Here is a 12,507-nt window from a genome sequence, read left to right as displayed (position 1 = left end):
AGATATGTCATATGTTAGGCCACAAAACAAGTCAATAATTTTAAGAAGATTGAAAAAAGTCATGCATCTCTTCTGACCACAATGGTATGAAAATAGAAATCAATGACAAGAAGAAGACTGGAAAATTCTCAAATACGTGGAGATTGCACAACATGCTCCTGAACAACCAATGGGTCAAAGAAGAAATGAAGAGAAATCAAAAAAATATCTAGAGAGAAATGAAAATGGAAATACAACACATCAAATCTTATGGCATGCAGCTAAAGCAGTTCTAAGAGAGAAATTCATAGTGATAAATGCCTACATTAAGAAACAAGAAAGAGGGACTTCCCTGGTTTCACAGTGGTTAAGAATCCACCTGCCAATGCAGGGGACACGGGTTCAAGCCCTGGTCCAGGAAGATCCCACAGGCTGCAGAGCAACTAAGCCTGTGCACCACAACTACTGAGCCTGCACTCTAGAGCCCGCGAGCCACAACTACTGAGCCTACATGCCACAACTACTGAAGCCTGTGCACCTAGAGCCTGTGCTCTGCAACAAGAGAAGCCACCACAATGAGAAGCCTGCACACTGCAACGAAGAGTAGCCCCAACTTACTGCAACTAGAGAAAGCCCGTACGCAGCAATGAAGACCCAGCACAGCCAAAAATAAATAGAAAAATAAATAAATTTATTTTAAAAAAAGAAACAAGAAAGACCTTAAACAACCTAACTTTATGTCTTAAGGAACTAGAAAATTAAAAACTAAGCCCAAAGTTAGTAGTAGGAAGGCAATAACAAAGATCAGGAAAAAAAAAAAAAAAGAATGAAATAGAGACAAGGAAGACAATAGAAAAGATCAGTGAAACCAAAAGCTGGTTTTCTGAAACAATAAACAAAGTAGAAAAACCTTTAGTTCAACTTTCCAAGAAAAAAGAGGAGTCAAAAAATAGATAAACTAGGAAATGAAAGATATTACAACTGATACCACAGAAACACAAAGGATCATAAGAGACTAGTATGAACAATTGTATGCCAACAAATTTGACAACCTAGAAGAAATGGATAAATTTCTAGAAACCTACAACCTACCAAGACTGAATCATTAAGAAACAGAAAATATGAACAGACCAATTACTAAGGAGATTCAATCAGTATCCAAAAACTGCCCAATAAAAGTCCAGGCTTTCATTCGCTGGCTTCACTGGTGAATTTGACCAAACACTTAAAGAATTGATACCAATCCTTCTCAAACTTCCCAAATGTTGGCAAGGATGTGAAGAAAAGGGAACCCTTGAACACTGTTGATGGGAATGTAAATTGGTGCAGCCACTATGGAAAACAGTATGGAGGTTCCTCAGAAAACTAAAAATAGGATTACCATATGATCCAGCAATTCCAATCCTGGTTATATATCCAGAAAAATCAAAAACACTAATTCAAAAATATACATGCATCCCAATGTTCATAGAAGCATTATTTACAATAGCCAAGACATGGAAGCAACCCAAGTGCACATCAACATATGATTAGATTAAGAAGATGTGAGAGATATAGATAGATAGATAGATAGATAGATAGATAGATAGATAGATAGATAGATAGATAGATAGAGATAGACAGACAGATAGATATAGATACATATCATGAAAAAGAATGAAATACTGCCATTTGTAGTAACATGGACGGACCGAAAGATTATGCTTAGTCAAATAAGTCATACAGAAAAAGACAAATACCATATGATATCATTTATATGTGGAATCTAAAAAATAATACAAATGAATGTATATACAAAACAGAAACAGAGTCACAGACATAGAAAACAAACTTGTGGTTATCAAAGGGGAGACGGAAGTGGGGAGGGACAAATTATGCATACGGGATAAACAGATACAAACTACTATATATAAAATAGATAAGCAACAGGGATTTACTGTATAGCACAGGAAACTATACCCATTATCTGTAATTACCTATAATGGAATATAATCTGATAAATATTGAATCACTATGCTGTACACCTGAAACACTGTATTTTAAAGCAACTATACGTCAATTTTAAAAAATCAAAGACAATGAAAGAATTCTGAAGAGGAGTTACATACAAGGGAAGTCCCATAAGATTATTGGCAAATTTCTCCACAAAAGCTTTTCAGACCAGGAGATAATGGGACGATATATTCAAAATACTGAAGAAAAAAAACTGTGAACAAAAAAATCTATACCTAGTAAAACTGTCTTTCAGAAATAAAGGAGAGATAAAGACTTCCCCAAACAAACAAAAGCTGAGGGAGTTTATACTCATTATACCTGTCTTATAAGAAATGCTAAAAGGGAGTCCTTTAAGTTGAAATAAAAGGACTTTAACATCATAAAAATTTAAGAAGGCAACCTAAAACTCACTGGTACGGCAAATATATAGTCAAAGTTAGATTCTATAATATTGTATGGTGGTGTGTAATTCACTTACCACTTTAATTTAAAAGTTAAAAACAAATGTAAAAACCAACAAGGATAGCATAGGGAACTCTGCTCAATATTATGTAGCACCCTAAATGGAAAAAGAATTTGAAAAATAGATACATGTATATGTATAACTGAACCACTTTGCTGTACACCTGAAACTATCACAAGATTGTTAATCAACTATACTCCAATATAAAATAAAAAGTTAAAAAAAAAACAAATGTAAATATAACCATAGCTACAACAGTGTGTAGTTAGCTATATAATACAAAAAATATCTAATATTAATGATCTAAAATGTGATGGGGAGGAGAAGTAAAATTGGAAAGTTAAGCAACTCTATTGAAGTTAAGTTTTTATCAGTTTAAAATAGGATGTTAGGGCTTCCCTGGTGGTGCAGTGGTTAAGAATCTGCCTGCCAATGCAGGGGACACAGGTCCGATCCCTGGTCTGGTGCGTGGGCTTCTCATTGCGGTAGCTTCTCTTGTTGCGGAGCACGGGTTCTAGGTGCATGGGCTTCAGTAGTTATGGCATGTAGGCTCAGCAGTTGTGGCTCACGGGCTCTAGAGCACAGGCTCAGTAGTTGTGGCACATGGGCTTAGTTGCTCCGTGGCATTTGGGATCTTCCCAGACCAGGTCCAGATGGCTTCACTGGTGTATTTTACCAACATTTAAGGAACAGATGCCAATACTTTTCAAACTCTCCCCCCAAAATCAAAGACGTGGAAATACTCCCAAACTCATTTTATGAGGTCAGCATCACCCTGATACCAAAGTCAGGAAAGGACACTACCAGAAAAGAAAGCTACAGGCCAATATCCCTGGTGAATATAGATGCAAATATTCTCAGCAAACTACTAGCAAACTGAATTCAGCAGCATATTAAAAGGATAATACACAATGATCAAGAGGGATTTACCCCTGGGATTGAAAGATGGTTCAACATACACAAAATCAGTGAGATACATCACCATAACAGAATGAAAGAAACAAATCATATGATCATCTGAATAGACAGAGAAAATGCATTTCACAAAATTCTAAACCCTTTCACGATAAAAATTCTTGACAAATTAGGTATAGAAGAAATGGACCCCAACATAATAAAGACCATATATGACAAGGCCACAGCTAACATCATACTTGATAGGGAAAGGTTTAAAGCTTTTCCTCTACATCAGGAATAGGACAAGGGTGCCCACTCTCACCGCTCCTATTCAACATGGTACTGAAAGTCCACTCCAGAGCAATCAGGCAAGAAATAGAAATAAAAGGCATCAGAATTCAAAAGGAAGAAGTAAAGCTGTCTCTATTTGCAGATGACATGATTTTATATATAGAAAATCCTAATTATTCCACCAAAAAACAAAAAAACTGTTAGATCTAACCTACAAATTCAGTGAAGTTACAGGATACAAGACTAACCTACAAAAATTAGTAGCATTTCTATGCACTAATCACAAATTACCTTAAAAGGAAATTTTTAAATGATCCCATTTACAATAGCATCAAAAAGAATAACATAGAGACCCATCCAGCTGGTGACAGAATTCAGGTCACAGTGATTAGTTACCATAACAGGAGGAAAACCAAAGTTCGGGCAGTTCATTTCTGAAGAGACCAGAGCCCACAGCTAACCCCAGATGTTGAGCATGAGGCGGAGGTGGAGACAGCCCTTCTGACCAGCTGCAAAATAATCTCTGAAAAAGTCGGGTTCAAGATGGCGGAGTAGAAGGACATGCTCTAACTCCCTCTTTCGAGAACACTGGAATCACAACTAACTGCTGAACAATCATCAACAGGAAGAAAATGGAACTCACCAAAAAAGATACCCCACATGCAAAGACAAAGGAGAAGCCGCAATGAGATGGTAGGAGGGGGCACTATCAAAATAAAATCAAATCCCATGGCTGCTGGGTAGGTGACTCACAAACTGGAGAAGACTTATACCACAGAAGTCCACCCACTGGAGTGAAGGTTCTGAGCCACACATCAGGCTTCCCAACCTGGGGGTCTGGCAACGGGAGGAGGAATTCCTAGAGAATCAAACTTTGAAGGCTAGAGGGATTTGATTGCAGGACTTCAGCAGGACTGGGGGAAACAGAGATTCCACTCTTGGAGGGCACACACAAAGTAGTGTGTGCATCGGGACCCAGGGGAAGGAGCACTGACCCCGTAGGAGACTGAACCAGGCCTACCTGCTAGTGTTGGAGGGTCTCCTGCAGAGGCAGGGGGCAGCTGTGGCTCACCAAGGGACAAAGACACTGGCAGCAGAAGTTGTTGGAAGTACTCCTTGGTGTGAGCCCTCCCAGAGTCCGCCATTAGCCCCAACAAAGAGGCCAGGTAGGCTCCAGTGTTGGGTCGCCTCAGGCCAAACAACCAACAGGGAGGGAACCCAGCCCCACACATCAGCAGACAAGCGGATTAAAGTTTTACTGAGCTCTGCCTACCAGAGCAACAGCGAGTTCTACCCACCACCAGTCCCTCCCATCGGGAAACTTCCACAAGCCTCTTAGATAGCCTCGTCCACCAGAGGGCAGACAGCAGAAGCAAGAAAAACTACAATCCTGCAGCCTGTGGAACAAAAAGCACATTCACAGAAAGATAGACAAGATGAAAAGGCAGAGGGCTATGTACCAGATGAAGGAACAAGATAAAACCCCAGAAAAACAACTAAATGAAATGGAGATAGGCAATCTTCCAGAAAAAGAATTCAGAATAATGATAGTGAAGATGATCCAGGAGCTCGGAAAAAGAACAGAGGCAAAGATCGAGAAAATGCAAGAAATGTTTAACAAAGACCTAGAAGAATTAAAGAACAAACAAACAGAGATGAACAATACAATAACTGAAATGAAAGCTACACTAGAAGGAATCAATAGTAGAATAACTGAGGCAGAAGAACGGATAAGTGACCTGGAAGACAGAATGGTGGAATTCACTGCTGTGGAACAGAATAAAGAAAAAAGAATGAAAAGAAATGAAGACAACATAAGAGACCTCTGGGACAACATTAAATGCAACAACATTCACATTATAGGGGTCCCAGAAGGACAAGAGAGAGAGAAAGGACCAGAGAAAATATTTGAAGAGATTATAGTCGAAAACTTCCCTAACATGGGAAAGGAAATAGCCACCCAAGTCCAGGAAGCACAGAGAGTCCCATACAGGATAAACCCAAAGGGAAACATGCTGAGACACATAGTAATCAAATTGGCAAAAATTAAAGACAAAGAAAAATTATTGAAAGCAGCAAGGGAAAAATGACAAATAAAATACAAGGGAACTCCCATAATGTTAACAGCTGATTTCTCAGCAAAAACTCTACAAGCCAGAAGGGAGTGGCATGATATACTTAAAGTGATGAAAGGAAAGAACCTACAACCAAGATTACTCTACCCAGTAAGGATCTCATTCAGATTCGATGGAGAAATCAAAAGCTTTACAGACACGCAAAAGCTAAGAGAATTCAGCACCACCAAACCACCTCTACAAAAAAGGCTAAAGGAACTTCTCTAAGTGGGAAACACAAGAGAAGAAAAGGACCTACAAAAACAAACCCAAAACAATTAAGAAAATGGTAATAGGAACATACATATCGATAATTCCCTTAAACGTGAATGGATTAAATGCTCCAACCAAAAGACACAGGCTTGCTGAATGGATACAAAAACAAGGCCCATATATGTACTGTCTACAACAGACCCACCTCAGACCAAGGGACACATACAGACTGAAAGTGAGGGGATGGAAAAACATATTCCATGCAAATGGAAATCAAAAGAAAGCTGGAGTAGCTATACTCATATCAGATAAAAGAGACTTTAAAATAAAGAATGTTACAAGAGACAAGTAAGAAAACTACATAATGATCAAGGGATCAATCCAAGATATAACAATTATAAATATATATACACCCAACATAGGAGCACCTCAATACATAAGGCAACTGCTAACAGCTCTAAAAGAGGAAATCGACAGTAACACAATAATAGTGGGGGACTTTAACACCTAACTTTCACGAATGGACAGATCATCCACGCAGAAAATTAATAAGGAAACACAAGCTTTAAATGACACAATAGACCAGATAGATTTAATTGATATTTATAAGACATTCCATCCAAAAACAGCAGATTACACTTTCTTCTCAAGTGCACATGGAACATTCTCCAGGATAGATCACATCTTGGGTCACAAATCAAGCCTCAGTAAATTTAAGAAAATTGAAATCATATCAAGCATCTTTTCTGACCACAACGCTATGAGATTAGAAATCAATTACAGGGAAAAAAACGTAAAAAACACAAACACATGGAGGCTAAACAACACGTTACTAAATAACCAAGAGATCACTGAAGAAATCAAAGAGGAAATCAAAAAATACCTAGAAACAAATGACAATGAAAACACGACGACCCAAAACCTATGGGATGCAGCAAAAGCAGTTCTAAGAGGGAAGTTCATAGCTATACAAGCCTACCTCAAGAACCAAGAAAATCTCAAATAAACAATCTAATCTTACACGTAAAGGAACTAGAGAAAGAAGAACAAACAAAACCCAAAGTTAGCAGAAGGAAAGAAATCATAAAGATCAGAGCAGAAATAAATGAAATAGAAACAAAGAAAACAATAGCAAAGATCAATAAAACTAAAAGCTGGTTCTTTGAGAAGATAAACAAAATTGATAAACCATTAGTCAGACTCATCAAGAAAAAGAGGGAGAGGACTCAAATTAATAAAGTTAGAAATGAAAAAGGAGAAGTTACAACAGACACCGCAGAACTACAAAGCATCCTAAGAGACTACTACAAGCAACTCTATGCCAATAAAATGGACAAGCTGGAAGAAATGGACAAATTCTTAGAAAAGCACAACCTCCAGAGACTGAACCAGGAAGAAATACAAAATACGAACAGGCCAATCACAAGTAATGAAATTGAAACTGTGATTAAAAATCTTCCAACAAACAAAAGTCGAGGTCCAGATGGCTTCACAGGCGAATTCTATCCAACATTTAGAGAAGAGCTAACACCCATCCTTCTCAATCTCTTCCAAAAAATTGCAGAGGAAGGAACACTCCCAAACTCATTCTGTGAGGCCACCATCACTCTGATACCAAAACCAGACAAAGATACTACAAAAAAGGAAAATTACAGACCAATATCACTGATGAATATAGATGCAAAATTCCTCAACAAAATACTAGCAAACAGAATCCAACAACACATTAAAAGGATCACACACCATGATCAAGTGGGATTTATCCCAGAGATGCAAGGATTCTTCAATATACGCAAATCAATCAATGTGATACACCATATTAACAAATTGAAGAATAAAAATCATATGATCATCTCAACAGATGCAGAAAAAGCTTTTGACAAAATTCAACACCCATTTACGATAAAAACCCTCCAGAAAGTGGGCATAGAGGGAACCTACTTCAACTAATAAAGGCCCTATATAACAAACCCACAGCAAACATTATTCTCAATGGTGAAAAACTGAAAGCATTTCCTCTAACATCAGGAACAAGACAAGGATGTCCACTCTCACCACTATTATTCAACATAGTTTTGGAAGTCCTAGCCACGGCAATCAAAGAAGAAAAAGAAATAAAAGGAATCCAAATTGGAAAAGAAGAAGTAAAACTGTCACTGTTTGCAGATGACATGATACTATACGTAGAGAATCCTAAAGATGCCACCAGAAAACTACTTGAGCTAATCAATGAATTTGTTAAAGTTGCAGGATACAAAATTAATGCACAGAAATCTCTTGCATTCCTATACAATAATGATGAAAATTCTGAAAGAGAAATTAAGGAGCCACTCCCATTTACCACTGCAGTAAAATACCTAGGAATAAACCTACCTAAGGAGACAAAAGACCTGTGTGCAGAAAACTATAAGACACTGATGAAAGAAATTAAAGATGATACCAACAGATGGAGAGATATACTATGTTCTTGGATGGAAGAATCAACATTGTGAAAATGACTATACTACGCAAAGCAATCTACAGATTCAGTGCAATCCCTATCAAATTACCAGTGGCATTTTTTACAGAACTAGAACAAAATATCTTAACATTTGTATGGAGACACAAAAGACCCCGAATAGCCAAAGCAGTCTTGAGGGAAAAAAACGGAGCTGGAGGAATCAGACTCCCTGACATCAGGCTATACTACAAAGCTACAGTAATCAAGACAATATGGTACTGGCACAAAAACAGAAACATAGATTAATGGAACAAGATAGAAGCCCAGAGATAAACCCATGCACCTATGGTCAACTAACGTATGACAAAGGAGGCAAGGATATACAGTGGAGAAAAGACAGTCTCTTCAATACATGGTGCTGGGAAAACTGGACAGCTACATGTAAAAGAATGAAATTAGAACACTTCCTAACACCATACACAAAAATAAACTCAAAATGGATTCGAGACCTAAATGTACGACTAGGCACTATAAAACTCTTAGAGGAAAACATAGGAAGAACAGTGTTTGACATAAATCACAGCAAGATATTTTTTGATCCACCTCCTAGAGTAATGGAAATAAAAGCAAAAATAAACAAATGGGATCTAATGAAACTGAAAAGCTTTTGCACAGCAAAGGAAACCATAAACAAGACAAAAAGACAACCCTCAGAATGGGAGAAAATATTTGCAAACGAATCATCAGAGAAAGAATTAATCTCCAAAATATACAAACAGCTCAGGCAGCTCCATATTAAAAAAAACAAACAACCCAATCCAAAAATGGGCAGAAGACCTAAATAGACGTTTCTCCAAAAAAGACATACAGATGGCCAAGAAACACATGAAAACCTGCTCAACATCACTAATGATTAGAGAAATGCAAATCAAAACTACAATGAGGTATCACCTCACACCAGTCAGAATGGCCATCATCAGAAAATCTACAAACAACAAATGCTGGAGAGGGTGTGGAGAAAAGGGAACCCTCTTGCACTGTTGGTGGGAATGTAAATTGATACAGCCACTATGGAGAACAGTATGGAGGTTCCTTAAAGAACTAATAATAGAATTACCATACAACCCAGCAATCCCACTACTGGGCATATACTCAGAGAAAACCATAATTCAAAAAGACACATACACCCCAATGTTCATTGCAGCACTATTTACAATAGCCAGGTCATGGAAGCAACCTAAATGCCCATTGACAGACGAATGGATAAAGAAGAAGTGGTACATATATACAATGGAATATCACTCAGCCATAAAAAGGAACGAACTTGGGTCATTTTAGAGATGTGGATGCATCTAGAGACTGTCATACAGAGTGAAGTAAGTCAGAAAGAGAAAAACAAATATCGTATATTAACACATATATGTGGAACCTAGAAAATGGTAGAGATGAACCAGTTTGCCAAGCAGAAATTGAGACACATTAGTAGAGAAAAAACGTATGGACACCAAGCAGGGAAAGAGGCAGGGGGTGGGGGTTGTGGTGTGATGAATTGGGAGATTGGGATTGACATGTATATACTGATGTGTATAAAATGGATGACTAATAAGAAAATATAAATAAATAAAAAATCAACATAAAAAAAAAAAAAGAACCTAGGGGCAGGACAGGAATAAAGATGCAGATGTAGAGAATGGACTTGAGGACACAGAGAGGGGGAAGGGTAAGCTGGGACGAAGTGAAAGAGTGGCATGGATTTATATATACTACCAAATGTAAAATAGATAGGTAGTGGGAAGCAGCCGCTTAGCACAGGGAGATCAGCTCGGTGCTTTGTGACCACCTAGAGGGGTGGGATGGGGGGGGGGGGGGAGACGCAAGAGGGAGGAGATATGCGGATATATAAAATAAATAAAAATTAAAAAAGAATAAAATACCTAGGATTAAATTTAACCAAGGAGGTAAAAGATCTCTACTCTGAAAACTACAAGACATTGATGAAAGTAATCAAAGATGACACAAATAAATGGAAAGGTATCCCATGTTCATGGATGGGAAGGATTAATATAGTTAAAGTGTCCACATTACCCAAATCCAAATGCAATCCCTATCAAGATTCCAATGGCATTTTTTTTAAAGTGGAAAACACAATCCTAAAATTTATATGGAACCACAAAACCCTGAATAGCCAAAGCAATCCTGAGAAAGAAGAATAAAGCTGGAGGCATCATGCTTCCTGATTTCAAGCTATATTATAAAGCTATAGTAATTAAAACAGTATGGTACTGGCATAAAAACAGACACATAGACCAATGGAACAGAATCGAGAGCCCAGAAATAAACCCATGCATATATGTTCAACTTGGACAAAGGAGCCAAGAGTACTCATTGGAGAAAGACAGTCTCTTCAGTAATTGGTGCTGAGAAAACTGGATATTCATGTGTAAAAGAATGAAACTAGACCCCTGTCTTACACCACTCAAGAAAAGCTAACTCAAAATGGATCAAAGACTTAAGTATAATATCATAAAACTCCAAGAAAAAAAAAAACAGGGAAGAGGCTCGTCGACATTGGTCTTGGCAATCATTTTCTGGATATGACACCAAAAGGACAAATAATAAAAGCAAAAAATCAACAAATGGGACTATATCAAACTTAAAAGCTTCTGCACAGCAAAAGAGATACACAAAACGAAAAGACAACCTACAGAATGGGAAAAAATATTTGCTATTCATATATCAAATAAGGGGTTATTATCCAAAATCTATCAACAATTTCTAAAACTCAGTAACAAAAAACAATCTACTTTTAAAATGGGCAGAGAGGGCTTCCCTGGTGGTGCAGTGGTTGAGAGTCCGCCTGCCGATGCAGGGGACACGGGTTTGAGCCCTGGTCTGGGAGGATCCCACGTGCCGCGGAGCAGCTGAGCCCGTGAGACACAACTGCTGAGCCTGCGCGTCTGGAGCCTATGCTCCGCAACAAGAGAGGCTGCGATAGTGAGAGGCCCGCGCACCGCGATGAGGAGTGGCCCCCGCTTGCCGCAACTGGAGAGGGCCCTCGCACAGAAGCGAAGACCCAACACAGCCAAAAATAAATTAATTAATTACTTAATTTTTTAAAAAAAAGATATTTAAAATGGGCAGAGGAACTAAATTTCTTCCAAAGAAGACATCAAAATGCCCAACAGGTACATGAAAAGAGTCTCAACATAACTAATTTTCAGGGAAATACAAATCCAAACTACTGTGAGATATCACATCAACTGTTAGAATGGCTATCATCAAGAAGACAAGAGATAAGGAGTGTTGGTAAGGATGTGGAGAAAAGGGAACCCTTGTACACTGTTGTAGGAAGGTAAATTGGTGCAGCCACTATGGGAAAACAGTATGGAGGTTACTTTAAAAACTTTTTTAAAAATACCATATGATTCAACGATCCCACTTCTGGGCATATACCAGAGGAAATGAATACAGGATATCAAGGAGATATATGAACTCCCATGTTTATTGCAGCATTATTCACAATCGCCAAGGTAAGGAAACAACCTAAGTGTCCATCGATGGATGAACGGATTAAGAAGATGTGGTACATATATACAATGGAATATTGTTCAGCCATGAGAAAGAAAGAAATCCTGCTATTAGTGACAATATGAATTTGCCTTGAGGACATTATGCTAACTGAAATAAGTCAGAGAAAGATAAACACTGTATGATATCACTAGCATGCGGAATCTAAAAAAGTCAAACTTGTAAAAACAGAGCATAGAATGACGGCTACCAGAAGCTGGGGATGGGGCGGATTGGGGAACAGTAGAGATGTTGTTTAGGTGTACAAACTTGCAACTAGTAGATAAATAAATCCTGGAGATCTAATGTGCAATATAATGATTAAACATAAAGATATTGTATTGTAGATAAACTTGGTAAGAGACTAGATCTTAAGTATAGCCACCACAAAAAAAAATGATAATTATGTGACATGATAAAGGTGTTAGCTAATGTTACACTTATATATTGAGATACGATTACCATTGTATCAAGTCAACATGTTGTATACCTGAAATTTACATAATCTCAATTATATCTCAATTAAAATAGTAAAAATAAAAGCTTCT

The sequence above is a fragment of the Eschrichtius robustus genome, chromosome 10 (assembly GCF_028021215.1).
Source record: "Eschrichtius robustus isolate mEscRob2 chromosome 10, mEscRob2.pri, whole genome shotgun sequence".
NCBI classification, from domain to species: domain Eukaryota; kingdom Metazoa; phylum Chordata; class Mammalia; order Artiodactyla; family Eschrichtiidae; genus Eschrichtius; species Eschrichtius robustus.
This window is presented reverse-complemented; position numbering follows the sequence as displayed.